This window comes from Musca vetustissima, unplaced genomic scaffold (assembly GCF_032173495.1).
Source record: "Musca vetustissima isolate MV318-11 ecotype Yass unplaced genomic scaffold, APGP_CSIRO_Mvet_v1 utg17906, whole genome shotgun sequence".
Classification (NCBI taxonomy): Eukaryota; Metazoa; Arthropoda; class Insecta; order Diptera; family Muscidae; genus Musca; species Musca vetustissima.
In genome coordinates, this window is record NW_026884174.1 from 1 (window position 1) to 16,873 (window position 16,873).

Sequence of the window (16,873 nt, forward strand, 5' to 3'; positions counted from 1 at the left end):
GGTCAGCTGAAAATGTGTACCTATGGTTGGCCACCAGAACCCAAGCGCCGGCCATGGTAATGGTATGGGCCGCCATAACAGTCGACGGTCGCTCTCCGCTCGTATTAATCGTCAGAATAAATGCCGAATATTATCCCGAAAATATTCTGGAGGGTGTATTAAAATTTTGGGCACGCAAACATTTTGGCCGCAGACCTTGGACATTCCAATAGGACTCAGAACCATTGCGCTCAGCACTCGCCACACAAGAATGGTTACAAAATGGGGTTTCTCGCTTAATTTCCTACGCAATGGCCACCAAAATCTCCGGATACCAATCCGTTGAACTATTGTGTCTGGAGGGGGGTCGAAAATGGTATTGGGCTGTTTTTCTTTTTATGTAGTTCGATATTCTTACGAGATTTATGTATTGCGAAATGCTATGGTTCCCTTCGCTGAGGAAAATGCACAGCTGTTTTGGGTGTTTCAAAGATTGATTGTGGCAGTCAAAAATCAGGATTTTATAATGGCCAGCACAATCCCCAGATCTTTACCCAATAAGAAAATTTTTGGTGTATCATAAATAGCAAAATCAAAAGAGTTTCGCAACAAACATGGCATACCCAAGGATCAAATTGAGCATTTAATTGATTCAATGCATCGTACGTGCGCTGCCGTAATCAAAATAATGACAAATAGCTGAATTTACATATTAGGTTAGGGGAAAAGAAATTGTTTTTTTTTTTTTTTTTTTTGTAATTGGTTTAAAACTGTATTATGGTCGATTTTTAGCTCCTGGGCGATGTTACAACTGTTAACATGGCGGTCAACTTCAATCATTTCTCCGATATAATCGACACTTTCGACGACCGCCATACCTTTGCGAGGTGCATCTTCAACATCAAAAATTCCTGAACGGAATCTACGAAACCAAAATTGCACATAATCGGCTGTTACGGTAGCGGAACCATAAACACCATTCACAATTTTAGCCGCTTGGATAGCATTTTTGCCTTTGTCAATGAAAAATCTGTAAAATGTACCGAATTTTCTCTTTGTTCACTTCCATTTTTAACATTCTGTAACTCACAACTGAATGCAGCAAACAAAAAAAAGCAAGATAATTTGTTTTACTGCGAAATGTCACGCTTTCAACGAGAATATCAGTACCGCCATCTGCCGGAAAAACAATGGATTTCGTTTTCTCCAAACTAATATTTATAAGAAAAATACTCAAAGTTGCTTTAGTTTTCACCAGGCAAAAATTGGGTCAAATTACTTTTCCATGTAATATTTTTTTTCAAAATAAATTTTTGCGTTTATACTTTTTTTCTATTTATAAAAAATCTTTCACCATAATTTTATTTTTTAAAAATGTTACCGTTACATTTATTCAGTTTGCAATTTTAGTTGCTTTAGTTTTGACCACCAGTGTGTATCTTGACGCCGAATTATAGGTGTAACATTGTAACTCCACTCAACAATTTCTATCCAATGCTGCATTTTATTTTTGAACTTTCTTCCCTGGCTCAAGCCAAGTCAATTATATATGCATATACAATTACATTGCATTGTGTGAATAACAATTCGGAATCGTGGTTTCCTTTCACTTTTTCTTGCGTTTTGTCCTGTGTATCCTTTTACGCAAACGAAACCAAAAAAAGTACAAAAGTTTTGTTTCGAAAACCACCAGATGATTTTTTTCCACTTGAATTTGCATTTTAACAGACTTTTCTATGTGGAGTTTCGAGTTTTTTTGTTGTTTTTTTTGATGATGGTGTTAATTTGAATTTATATTCACTTTTCAAGAGAACAAAAAAGCACACGCACACACACACAAAATAATATCTGCAAATAAAATACATATATGCAATATAGCAAAGGAAGTTTTTAATCGCATTGAGGTTATTTGAAGTATGCATAAGGTTATAAATGGTATCTATGCATAAGGAGTGCACCCACACACACACACACACATACATAGATAGACAGATAGAACTTGAGCATAATGGACGACTTTGATATTCAAATAGGGAAATTATAATAAGTTTTGGACAAACCATTACTATATGCTTGAGAACATTTAAATAGATACCCAGACCTTTTTCGAATTTGTCACAGTACGCCACCCATGGTTATGGGCCAATATTTATGGGGTCAAATGGTCCACGACTTTTTTATTGAAACTTAATATATATAACAGTATACCCCAGAGAATAAAAATATCACGAAAGTCAAAGTACAATAGTGATTGGGTATTATATGATCGTCCCCATCTGATTAGATTGCTCACTCCGCCCACTGGTTTAAATTTATTATGGATTATATTTCCAGTCCTAAAACATCTACGGAATAAAAGTCCCGCCTACTAAAACCCTTCATGTTATGACTGATTACTATTGGTGGATGTGTGTTCTGGCTCAAAATCTTTAGTTTCATGTTTTTACAAAAACAAAAAAACATGCTGCTAGAGTGGTATAATAATGTCTAAACTAAACCTCTTATTTAATTTTTTATTTTATTTTTTTTTTTAATTTTCATATATTAAATATTTGTGTATTACATACAACGAGTTGTTGATTTATAAATACAACTCAGACTCATTAATTTTCCGCATATACAGCGAAATAATGATACCAGATTGGTTACAGGCTTATTAATTTCCGTGCGCAAAACTAAATCCCCTTATTCAAAATTGCGAAATTTTAAAATATTTTTACCTAGCATATGTCTGTATTTGTACATTTCTAATATAAATTTTTATCTACTATTATTTTCTCTTTCCTATATTTCCAACAACACCAACAATATAATTCTTGCATGCTTTGCTGATGATGATAATGTCGATGCAAACAAAATAAAAATCAAATGCCTGCTTTGGATAATGGATTTGGATGCAATGTGACGCCCCACATCTATATGTAAAATAAACGATTATGAATATCAAATACAACTCACACACACACATGACACCAACAACAACAACAACTTGCCAATGTTTTGAATCACACACAGGGATTCGGATTTGTTACCTTTGCAAATAGTGCCGATGCGGAAAGAGCACGTGAACGTCTACATGGTACCGTGGTTGAGGGTCGAAAAATTGAGGTGGGTGCATGTTTTGTTTATATTTATATTATTACTATCTGTATATATATTTTATAATTAAATTGCTTAAATTATGAAAATTTCATAATGAATTGTTGCACGTTGGGGGAATGATGGAGAATTTTATGGATAAATGTATTTTATTTTGCATCGAAATGGTAAAAAAATAGAAAACATATATAAATACGTAAACATATATAAATGCGTTGTTACATCGAAAATACAAGGTCTTATCGCCATCCATTTTTTAAGTATTTATTTATTCATCAAGGCAATCCCTCTCTGATATAATGCACTTATTCCAGCGAGTTTTCCAATACTCGAAATACTTCAAAATCTGCTTTTCGGTACTGCTTTTGGCCAACTGTTCCTATTCCGATTTTTCTTTTATACCCTCCACCATAGAATGGATGGTATATTAATGTTGTTTTTCCGTTTGTAACTCATCGAAATTATCATGTCTGCCTGTCTGTTGTAAACACTCTAGCGTCTAAACGAATTGAGATAGATCGCTAACATTTTGTATAGAGTCTCATCTTTTGTCTGCAGGCAGGTCAAGGTTGGGTGCCACCCAATTTTCGGTATATTAGGGTTCTTGAGTGCGCTCTTTAAACAAATTCACTGAAATTTGGTACAATAGGTTCTTATTGGATACCAATATTCTCCACTAAAATTTATAAATATAAGTCCACTTTTTCTTGTAGCACCCATATAACGGTACCCCCAATTTTCGGCATTTAGGGGTTCTTGAGTGCGCTTTTTAAACAAATTCACTGAAATTTAGAACATTGGGTCCTTCTTGAGTACCAATACTCTCCACTAAAAATTATAACAATCGGTTATTTTTTCTGGTAGCCCCCACCGTTATATGGGGCTACCAAATAACGGTAATCCCAATTTTTGTGGTTCTTGAGTGCCCTTTTAAACAAATTCATTGAGATTTGGTACAATAAGTTCGTAGGTGGTAACCAATATTCTCCACTAAAATTTATAAATATAGGTCCATTATTTCTGGTAGCTCCCATATAACGGTACCCCAAATTTTCGATATTTTGGGGTTCTTGAGTGCATTTTTCAAACAAATTCTCTGAGTCCAAATTTCTCCACTAAAACTTATAAACATAGGACCACTATATTTGGTAGCCCCCATATAAGGGTAATCCCAATATTTTAACCAAATTCGCCGAAATTTGGTGCACTGGGTTCTTATTGGGTACTAATACTCTCCACTAAAAATTATAACAATCGGTCCACTCTTTTGGTAGCCTCCATATAACGGTGCGCCCAATTTTCGAAATTGTGGGGCTTTTGATCTGTTTTTCAATCGAATTCACAGTAACTTGGCACTTTGCTTTCTTATGGGATACCAAATCTCCCCATTAAAAATTATAAATATAGGTCCACTTTTTTTAACACAACCCCCAAAATTTTACGTATTTTGAGGGCTTTGAGAGCGTTTTTGAAAATAATTCGCTTCAAGTAAAGAGTAAATATATGCGCCATAGAATACAAATTTTGTCATTTTTCACACAAAAGTCAGGGACCATTTGACCCGCTAAATATTGACCGATTTTTATCAAAACAGGCATGCTTATTCTTCGGTCCATAATTGCGACCTCTGGAACGACCAGAAAACCCGAATTAAGTAGTTGGTCCATTTCATTTCCTAAATATGAACCGATCTTTAACCCTTTGTGGCTCAATGTTGCCCACAGGCAACAAAATGTTTTAGAGCTTATATTTATTATACAGCTAGTATATATGCATTCTTCGGATTTCCTATGTCAAGACCTGATTATGGACGACACATATCACAAGAAAAATCTAAAAAAATCAAATTGTTGGTAAAGTTATAAGCTTTTTAATACAGAGAAGAGGGCAAAAATGTGTACAGTACTAATTTGTGTATACAGTCCAAATTATTTAAATCGCTTCGTATTCGAAATGTACGAATTCTGTCATCAGAATTAGTGTTGATTCTTGTAAAACAGAATATAGAGAATAATTTAAAATGATTTTTCGTCAATTTTGCATTTGGTTTTCTTGATATTGGGCTTTTATTTTCAGGAAGAATGTACTGTATCTCCCGAATGCAAGGATATAGCGATTTCAAATTTTGTCCATATCCTATCTAGGATAGTTGCATTAAATATGTGAACAGAAAATTGTTCTATGATTACAGAAAAAAATTCGGGGCTCAAAGGGTTAACAAAAACAATAGGGGGCGTCTTTATTGGCCCGAACCGGGCCAATCGCGAAGATTGGTCCATAGCTGTGGCATGTGTACAAAAACCGGTAAGGGTCTTCATTGGCCAGAACCGGTATAACATGCAAAATTTCATGAAGATTGGTTCATAGGTGTGCCCTGTAACGTGTTTACAAATTATACAGAAGGACGGATATACATATCTAAATCGACTCAGCTAGTCGAGATATAAGGTGGATCTAGGATAAATATTTCGTGGCGTTACAAACTCTTGGGGCTGCACAAAGATATAATACCCTTTCAACAACATAGTTGTGTAGGATAAAAATAACTAAAATTTTAGAGATTATCTGTTTGTACTGTACTGCTTTAGTTTTGTCCAAGCAAAAATTATAATTTATTTCATAATGAAAAAACCAACACGATATCTTTATTTCAGAAAAAGTTATTAACCTTTCAATTTTGGTTGCTTTAGTTTTGACCACCAGTGTTACTCCATCAAGTATTGAATAATTTCGGCATTATAATTTTGCTCCAACATTAAACATAATAATCTATGAACCCCAATTTATTTCTATCATAATTATCCAGCCCTCGGAGGTGGGCTGAACCAAATTTAAAGTTTTTTTTATTGTTCGAATATAATAGCTTAGAATAAAAATGAGTCAGTCGTCAGGTGGTGTTACCAATTACCGCATAGTTTCATGTCCATGCAAACAGTTTTGTAATCATATATGACAAATTGAGATTAATTTTCTATCCATCATCATTATAATAATTTGTATTATTGATATGTATATAATCCTATCAAATGCCATCGCATCTGTTGCATAAATAATGGGATTTACATTGAAAATTTGTATTTAATCTGAATCTCGTGACAAAAACATGTGACAGTTGGTAATGCCAATATTTATATAATAATTGGACAGAGAAAAAAAGTTAAAATGTATGCAGATTTTTCAAAAATATAAAACAATAATTATTCGTTGAAAATTAAATACGAAATACATTCACACACTTAAGGGGACCCCCCCCCCCCCTTCTCGGAGCCATTTCTTTTTTTTTTTTTTTTTGAGTTTATTCCAATCTACATTAATTCAAGAATGTCCCTACAAAATTTCAAGTGAAAATCTCAAGAACTCTTGAAGATATAGCCGATTTATTGTGTCACCATCAAGTGACGGCTAAAGGGCTTCTCAAACTTTAAACGCGTTTTACTCTTTTGCGAATGGCGGGCACGATAACTCAAAAACTAATAACCCAATCGATTTCAAATTTTTACACGTTTCTCTGTGAGTGTATAGCTATCGTATAAACAAGCCAATCGGTGAAGATCTTCCTTATTTTTTAACATGGTTTTTGGTCAAAAATCGGCGATTTTCCAAAAATATTTTTTTTAAAGGTCCGCCATTTTGTTAATTTTAGAGCGAAGTCAATAATCCTAGTTCATACGAGAGCCAGACATGTACACTTTCTAACACCGTTGGAATTTTCGGATTCCGATGTTCCAGTGAGGAGTTATCATGCCCGCCATCAAAAATAAGGACGTTTCTTTAATTACAAAAAACAACAACAAGACAACAACAGTTTTTTTTTTTTGTAAATTATTTTTCTTCTCTTTTATGTGTAAAGTTACAAACCTAAACAAGCAGTGGTATTGATTTACCAGCCCATTGGAAATCTTGAAAAATTAAAATCGAGAATGGGGGGGTGGGTTCCCTTTATATACATTTTGATATTGTGTGCGTGACTGTTCGTTCTAAATCTTGCTTGTTCGTCAGTATTGCCCGTACATCTATGTCATTCATCTGACATACATGAACATGTTTGTGTCATTCAATACTGATAGTGCTTGCGTCGCTTAAAGGATACACCAATAAACTAAACGTGTACATAACTTATTGATAAAAGCCAAGAGGTTGTAATAAAAATAGGCCAATTATCGAAATCTGATTTTCACAGCAAGGGAACGCACTAAAACTTACTTTTGTGACAACATAAAAAACCAAATGCTACGATTATGCTAAACACCCAGCAAACAATTTTTGACGAGTATTTTCCGAATCTTTAGACAAGTTTTCGTTGTTGCAGATTATTGTAGTGCCGGTGTAGATGTGTGGAGTACCCTCTCTGGCACTTTCATAAACATTACTTCATTTACATAGTATTCTCTTCACAACCAATTATTTTCCACTTGAAATGTTATTGGGAAATATTTAAAAGTTGGCAGAATTGTGTTAATACACACACACACTTTACATTAAAATAACAGAAAACTTGAATAGTTTATTTTACTTTGTGAAGGAGTAGTGACGGTGGCCCTGACACATGAAAATACACAAATGAATATTAAAAAACAAAAACAAAATAGAAACCAACAGCCTGAATTGCCTTACACTATGTTCCAATTGTAAAAATGTTACTCTTTTTTTCCGAAAAAAAGAGTAAAGAAAAACTTTTTCTTGCTAAAAAAAATACAAGTTTAACAAAAAAACACACACATACACACGCGAAACTCTGCCATAGTTGGAAAACAACTATATTTGCATATGCCAGACAGAGTGCCTTCAACATATGCAACACTATTTATGGTAATATTTCTCCAGCTATTTGCATTCATTCCGGTTTGCTTGAAAGTACTGTACACAAGGCTGTTTGCCGGTTTTTTATGTAAATTGATGTTTGTGTTATTTTTCCTGTCAACATGACTTGGCATCGATGACAAAAAAAATCCGATTTTTTTTATTGTAAAATCCAATACCCAATTTTATGATCCTAAAATGTGTTACCGATATCATGAACAATACAAATGAAATATCCTGAAATACAAAAAAAGAATTATTGAATCTAAAAAAACAAAATATTTCTTTTGCGATGATTTTTATACCCCACACAACAAGTATGTTGTCAGGGTATTGTAGCTTTGTGTGGCCCCAAGAATTTTTAACGTCGCGAAATATTGGCCCTAGACCCACCTTTTAGTATACCAATCGTCATATCTCGTCTAGCTTTGTCGATCTAGGCATGTGTGTTTGTCTGTCCTCAACAATTATCCGGCTCGAAGGACCAATGTTTGTTTCCTACGCTTCAACATCTCAAGGAAATAACAGGGTGGTTGGATTTTATCATTACTATTATTATTTTTTTAATTTCCATTTTTTATTTTAAATTCCATTTTCCATTTTTTTTAATTTCCATTATTTGCATTTTTGTTTACAGACTATAATTATTAGAGGTAATATTCTTTCCAAGAATACCCAACAATGAAAATCAGGGTTATTTGTCGTACACATACGAGGATTAGATTTATGATTCGTTTCGTTTTGTTGTTCTTACTCGGAAGTAGAATACAAATATATAGTTATCCTGTTCGAAAGACCAATTTTTAGTTCATGTAACGTCCAAATGCGTCCAAATGTAGCTCACTGTACAAAAAACAGCTTATCAAGCATTGACAAAGCAGTGAAAGAGAAATAGGGGACCTATGGTCTTCATCTTCAAACCTGATAAACCTTTGGAAGGTCTAAACTTTGCAACCAGGAAAAATATTTTCAAACTTTAATCATGTTCAAATATGAAGACCATAGGCTTCTTCTTCTGCTTCTCGAATGCTTTTTTTGTGCAGTAACCTAATCTTTTGCATTTGGCAGAGCTTTCGAGAACTTTCGAAATTATGTTGATATAATTCGAATCTACACTAATTAAAGAATGTCTCTACAAAATTTCAAATGAAAATCTCAACAACTCTTGAAGATGTAGCCGATTTATTGAGTCAGCATCAAGTGACGGCTGAAGGTCTTCTCAAACTTTAAACGCGTTTTTCTCTAAACATTTTTTTGCGAATGGCGGGCACGATAACTCAAAAACTAATAACCCAATCGATTTCAAATTTTTACACGTTTCTCTGTAAGTGTATAGCTATCGTATGAACTAGGATAAAGCCAATCGGTGAAGATCTTCCTTATTTTTTAACTTGGGTTTTCGTAAAAAATCGGAGATTTTCCAAAAATATTTTTTCAAGGGTCCACCATTTTGTTAATTTTAGGGCGAAGTCAATAATCCTAGTTCATACGAGAGCCAGACATGTACTCTTTCTAACACCGTTGGAATATTCGGATTCCGATGTTCCAGTGAGGAGTTATCATGTGAGGAGTACACATATATAATTAAATCTTCAATTATATATGTGTAAAGTTTCAAACCTTAAAAGGCATTGGTTTTGATTTACCAGCCCATTGAAAATCTTGAAATAATAAAATCGAGAATGGGGGGTGCGTTCCCTTAAATCAGTTTGGAAGATGAATACTAAAAGTCCATCCTTTCCCGCTCTACTTTGTCCATCACTAGCACTGCTCTGGGTATTTAGCAAATCAGGAAAATTTACCAAACATCAGCCAACACATCACAAATATTGAAATAATGTCTACACTTAAGATTATGTGTACAGACACACACCAACACAAAACCACAAATATAGTCCAATATACTCTAGTTTGTTATACTAATAATCTAACGAATGAATAAAAACTTCTATATGTAGTTATATATTAGAAAAATTTCGTAGAATAATTCTGACTACAATGTTTGTACTTCACTTAGCTAACTATGGCACACCGATTGCAGAGCAGTTTAAACTTTTTCGTCGTAGTCGTATTGCATTGTGCCAATTGCCAACATTTTAAAGTGGGTGACAATGCAAATTCTAGTAATTTTTCATTTACCACAATGATATTGCTGGACAGTAAAAAGATGACTTCCTTTCGAAAAAATGTAGGTATTATCCGACAAGGGTTCTCATTGATGTTTAGAAAAAGTGTTGAATGAATTTCAATAAAAATAAACAGACGCCATCAAGAATATAGCCCGATTATAGTAGTAAATACAAAATTCCATGAACAAAAAACAAAAACTCATTTCAAGTTTGGCGAGTTGATTTCGCCCCAGACATCCCAGACTACATTCAATGCGTTCATAATTTTATCATGAATTATCCTACCAAATATTGGAATACTAAGAAAATAGAACGTATTTTATATTCATTGAAATTATCAAATACCATGAATATATAATGTTTGTATTCATCCTATTAAATCAAGCAAATGTATATGTTAGGAAGACACTACAACTGAAAATGTTCTTGAGTGCAAGTGCATGTGTGCTAGTTTTATGTCAATGTTTAATTGCATATATTTCACACTCTTGTCATTAGATAGTTAGGTATAGCACATACAACGCACACACATTTAGCAAAAGTTCAGGATATACAATGAATTGTTACCATAACATCCTGATTACATGATTAGTGCAACACAGATAGATGTACATGTATATGGGTGCAGTTACATACTTGTGTACACAAGTATGATTTAATTAAACATTCACATTACTCTTGGTGTGTTTATATTGTCTGTGACAGACTCCAAATCGATACACCGAAAAAGTAGATTGACGAAATTTACTCCCATATAAATACATAGGAGTATTTCCGCCATTTAACATTTCTATTGAAAAGTTCGAACTTTTTTAGCAAAAACGTAACTCAGTATGGTTTGACGTACGATCTTCTTAATAATAATCTATCCAAGAGGAAGGTCGTCCAAGACGTCTGTAGTGCCATAGATCACTGATATAGAGTTGTATAGTTCTCGAACGAACTAGTTCCAATGAACGATTCACTGAAAAGTACGATTGAACTTGGTCTAACAAAGTCGTTATTTTTAGTTCATTAAAAGAGCGAACGAGAATATACGCCTTATCTATATATATAAAAATGGAGCAAGAAAAATGTATACTAACGCATCAATTGAGAACGGCTGGACCGATTTGATTCAAAATTGTTTTCAGTTGTCGGTAATTACAGTGGGAAGGTTTTTATGAAACGGCTGGGCCGATTTGACTTAAAGTTTCTGTTGGTAGTCTGTAATTGAAGTGGAAAGATTTTAGTGAAAGAACATTTTAAGAAAAATCCGCGAAAATGTTGCAAAATATATTTTGAAAGATATTAGCATTTCCACACATTTTATATCGAATCTTTATGGTTTCATCTCTTCGGAGTTCTTTTTGGATATATTTTGGACGAAAATGGGCAGCGTATATCTTTAAGAAATTGTCAATTATGGATAATTCTCAAAATATGTTAATTTTCTACAATTAATTGGATTACCATTGCCTTGAAAAAACTATTGTCTATGAAAATCTATATACATATGTATGTATATGTATATAAAAATGAATTGTTCGTTAGTCTCGCTAAAACTCGAGAAAGGCGGAGGGGATATTTCTTATCTTAGTCTTGAAATGTTCGTGGAGCTTCAGGAAAAAACCGAAAAAAATTGCAAAAGGATATTATGAAGCATATTTGCATTTCCACCAATTTGGTATCGATGTATTTTGGTAGCACCACATCGTAGTTGTTATTTTGAAATATTTTGGGCGAAAATTAGTAGCGTATCATTCCTTTAAGCCTACATTTGCCACTTATTGAAAATTTTCAAAATATTTAATTTTTTCAATTGTATTGACATTGTATTGAAAATTGTTTATTTTTTTCGCCAAAATGTGTCTTAATCCCCAATATACCGCAATGAAATATTACAGCTACTACAATGGGAATGAAGATATATTAGTTTTTTTGTAGGAAGATTAATGGGGGATATCATTATATTGGTCCTACCCGGAAACTTGGAAAAATATTTATAATTTTTTGTAAGGAGATTTTGTATTCAATGATCATCTAAAATATAAAATTACAGCCTATTTGGTTGAAATAAGTGACCAAACTCCCCAAAATACTGAATATTGTAGGTACTGTTAGGTGCAACCCCACAAAGGTGGACTAATATTAATAATTTTTAGTAGGATTCATGCTACCAAATAAAACAACCAACTACAGCTGATTAGGTTGAAAAACGTGCCTAAATCCCCAAAGGAGGCTTCTTGCAATTTTTGCTTCGAACATTTTCTACTCGATGATCATCCAAAATATAAAATTACAGCCAAAGAAGTATTGATTATATTAAATTGGAAGAATGCTGTTAAAGACCGTGTTTAAGATCTTCAAAATACCGAATAAAAATACCATGGGCCAATATTAATATATTGGGAAAGGTAATTAAATCCGAAAGTCAAACTTATATGTGCATTTAAATTTATTTAATTTAATTTTTTTTTTCAAAAATGGCAGCAAGACTCGCTCATAAACATCAAGTTGTAGATGTTTAGTACTTCTATGTTACTTTATGCGTGCTCTGATAAATACCAAAATATTACAAAGAGCAGTACACTATACATTATGGTGTAGGTAAAAACAAAACAAATCTAAAATGCCGAACATTTTACACCAACAAAATTGCTAGGCAAGACAACGTTTGCCGGGCCCGCTAGTAGATCCATAAATTTTCTGAAACATTTCTTTAAAAATCCACGCCTTATATATCCATAAATTTTGTGAAACATTTCTTTAAAAATCCACGCCTTATAGATCCATAAATTTTGTGAAACATTTCTTTAAAAATCCACGCCTTATAGATCCATAAATTTTCTGAAACATTTCTTTAAAAATCCACGCTTTATAGATCCATAAATGTTCTGAAACATTTCTTTAAAAATCCACGCCTTATAGGTCCATAAATTTTTCTTAAATCTTTCTTAAAAAATCCACGCCTTTTAGGTCCGTAAATTTTTCTGAAACATTTCTTTAAAAATCCACGCCTTATAGATCCATAAATTTTCTGAAACATTTCTTTAAAAATCCACGCCTTTTAGGTCCGTAAATTTTTCTGAAACATTTCTTTGCTGAAACACGCCTTTAGGTCCATAGTTTTTTTTTTTTTTTTTTTTTGAAACATTTCCTTAAAAATCCACCCTTATAGGTTCATAATTTTTCTGAAATATTGGGAGAGAGATGAACTATTAAAAGAAATACCGTATTGAAATGAACGATGAAACTAGAAAACAAAATTAGTTCACTCATAAGAGCTGAACTAAAAGGAACTATCAGCTAACTGAACTGGGTGTGAACTGTTAATGCAAGACTGTCATGTCATACTGTCAGATGGAGCCGTAGCTCGTTGGACCCAGGTTAGCTCATTGGATCCAGCGCAATTTGTATATTGCTCAAAAAAGGCTCACGTCGATTAGTTCAACGAAATTTTAGAAAAAAATATGATCGTCCGAAAAAACAGTCAATTCGATCCAATTTCAACGAAAATATTTCGTGGAAGGAGCACTTCCAATAAACTGGCGCCAGTTACGCTAGGATGTTAATTGAAAGTGATACACCGCATCTTATTGCTACGAAGTAATTCGAAAAACGAACAAGAGAAGTGAATTATTAAGGACCAATAAGAATGCAACCTCATTCACATCGATTCAAACTGGCGTCTTTTTGAGCGGGCAAAAGGTGGATTGATGGGTAATCCGCCATACAGCCTTGGCCCACGAAGATTCTTTTTTATTCACGGATATCTGGAAACAATGAGTGGCCAACAATTTTTGTCGGCAGAACATGCTGCTGAAGCGTTCGCGCTCTCTCTTTCTCTCTTTGTTATTTGTTTTATGAATTACGTTCATAAAAAGCATAAATCCGAACATTGACAACAATTTCTGAACCCTATGCATATACTGCAGAATGCTAGGCTATTCTTCCAGTACATTTAATGGATTATGATTTTATGTTAGAGATTGTTATGAACTCAGCATGTTTTTTGTTTTATGAATTGCGTTCATAAAATGCAAAAATCCGTACATATGCAACAATATCTGAACTTTATTCATATACTAAAAATGATATGAATATTTTTTTTCTGTGTATATCAGTTTCATTGGTACAGGTTATTCTTTCAGTAGACTTAATGGATTATGATTTTATGTTAGAGATTGTTATAACCTCAACATGTCCGTAAAAGAATTCGGATTGCATTGCCATTAACACATAATATGACTAGGAACGTTATTGGGTTATAGATGCTATAACAAAACAATGTGTAGGTAGACAAAGTCATTCGTAATCATTTTTAATGTGCAATATATCCTTTATAATTAACTAAAATTTTATCCCAAATACATTACAACATATGTGTGTTTGGCCGAAGGATTTGCTACAATTTTACACTAGAATGAATGGATGAAACCACATATAAACCAGATTTGCAAGTGACATTGTTTCCTGTGCACACTCACTCACATACCTAATAATATTCAATGGCCCATCACTATAAAAATTTGTTGAGTATGCTTCGAAATTAGTCTGTTGTTCCATGATATGGAAATAAAACCTTACCTAGCCGTTTTCGTTTTTATAGGATAAAAAAGGTGTTTTAATTTAACTATTTAAACAATTCTAGAACAACCGTGTGGTCATCTTCAAACCCCTTCGAAATAAATTATATTTTCCAAAAATTTAACACACAATGTTCAGAGAAAGCTACGCCTTATCACATTTCGTAAAACAATAGACTATTATTTTGCTGAGGGCAAATAACTTAAAGACCCCAAAAAAAAAGAAACCAGCAACTGTCCAGTTGAAGATATATTACATTGTTGATCTAAGGCTCTCGGCACTCTAGAGGACATCTAAAATACAATAATGTCTTCTTCGCTTTCTTTTTTTGTTTTTCAGTTTTTATTATGGCCTTAAATTTCACTTAGCTAGTTGGGTAATTAACTTTCTTTGTAACGATGTTTTTACCAGTCGTCCTAATGGAGGCCATTAACAATGTGGTTGTAATGGACGGGAGAGAGAGCACAACATTCGTATGGCAAATGGCAAAACTAGGAAATACATTATGATTACAGTTGGATATAATTAAATAGCACATTACCAAATCGTGGTGAATTGGATGATGAATGATTTGTCGACTAATAAAATGAACTTGTAGAGGTATTTTATAACTTATAGAAGACTTCAGTAAGTATTTTATACAAAAACTACCTCTAAAAGGTTTTCTATACAAAAAAATGTTCTCGAGAAAGTATTCTAGACAAGGAAGGACTCCAGAAAATCGAAAGCTGAAATATGAATCGAGCAGTAAATAATCTCATAATTGCTACAGTCAATTTAAAATGGAATATATTTCCGAAACAATTGTCGAATCACTATTTCCACTCCGTTTAGGACACCTTAAAACCTTCTGGCGAAAAAATATTGACTACGAATTGCTCTCTTCATGTGTAGGAATAAAAACATACGTCATGGCTGTACGACCCATTAAATCCTCAGTTTTGTCGGTTAAAAAGGTGCTGATGGTGTAAACAGTTTCTTCCTCTCTTGTTCGTTTTTCAATTTTTCCGAAGAATTCCAGCAAGCAAATTATTGTGTAGCACACAGAATTGACCTCCTGTGTTGCTCCACCGCAATATTCACCAAGTTTTGCAGATGAAACAGGCAGCCACGTATTGTTGGTTTCGGCTCGTCTTCCAAAGTGAACACGATCGATTGCTGCTTTGTTTCGGGTTCATGCAGTAAAGTAAATCATAGAAGAAGTACGGAAGAAAAAGGAAAGGAAGGAAAAAAATCTATTTTATATGAGTAGTGCTCAGAAAGGGTTGTCAACTTTTCGATTTCTACATTTTATGAACGCTATGAATTGCGTTTTCTGACAGAGAGAGTGTGTGAGAGAGAGCGAAAGAAATAACCAAACGATATATGAAAAACAAATTATCGATGACAGTTTGTTTTTGTCAACACGGCCTGAAATGTATAACAGTCATCGTACAGAGAAAAACTTCTGGAGGGCCTTCAATGAGTTGAAAAACTTCTTTTTGCATAAACAGAAAAAATAACTCATATATTATCCTTTGCATTTTATGAGCGAAATTCGTAAAATTGATTTCCTGTCAGAGAGAGAGAGAGAGAGAGCGGATGAAAGAATCAAATAACCAATCATCAATTGAAGGAGAAATAGATCACTAGCATACCAAACAATATGTGACAAATTATCGATGACATAGCAGTCATCATACGGAGGAAACCTCTAGAAGGCCTTTAATTAGTAGAAAAACTTCTTGTGTGAATAATTTTCAGAAAAAAAGTAATTTTTCCAATATCTGCATTTTATGCACGGAATTCATAAAACTGGTTTCCTGCCAGAGAGAGAGAGAGAGAGCGAAAGAAATAGACCACCACCAAATGAGAGAAGAGACGTTGATCGTTAGCATGACAAACAGTGATAGCTGGTGGTTGCAAGAGAGCGATAAATGATTGCAAGGTACAAAATAGGAAATAAGTTTTAAAATTTATGAAATTTCCACAAAGATAGTGTTTTGCCAATGATTATATGAATTTGTGCCTATATTTTAATGTAAAAAATAAACAATTCATAGAATGATGAAAAAAAAACAAATAATTTTTATTCTGTTTTTCATTTATAAGAGATAGCCAATCAATAGAATATTTCCTATGAAAATTTGACTTTTATATAAATAGGACTACTATTTTATTTTACTGCAACTATTTTATATTGTAGTAAGTATAGGACATATAGCACGTTGAACAAAATACCAGTAGCATTGTTGTTAATGGAAATGTGTGTGTTGTTGTGCTTGTATGTGTGTGTGTCTGTGATGTTTCATTACCAG

At 33.4% G+C, this 16,873-nt stretch overlaps 1 protein-coding gene across 4 annotated transcripts in view; it reads left to right on the forward strand.

The window, feature by feature from the left end:
• Positions 1–2,997: 2,997 nt before the first annotated feature.
• LOC133331192 (antifreeze protein Maxi) overlaps positions 2,998–16,873 on the forward strand; it is a 64,898-nt gene continuing 51,022 nt past the window's right edge. For all 4 annotated transcript variants that reach the window (XM_061539591.1, XM_061539592.1, XM_061539593.1 and 1 more), the window contains exon 1: positions 2,998–3,087. The gene's annotated coding sequence lies outside the window, so the exon portion shown is untranslated. The remainder of the gene's footprint in view (positions 3,088–16,873) is intronic.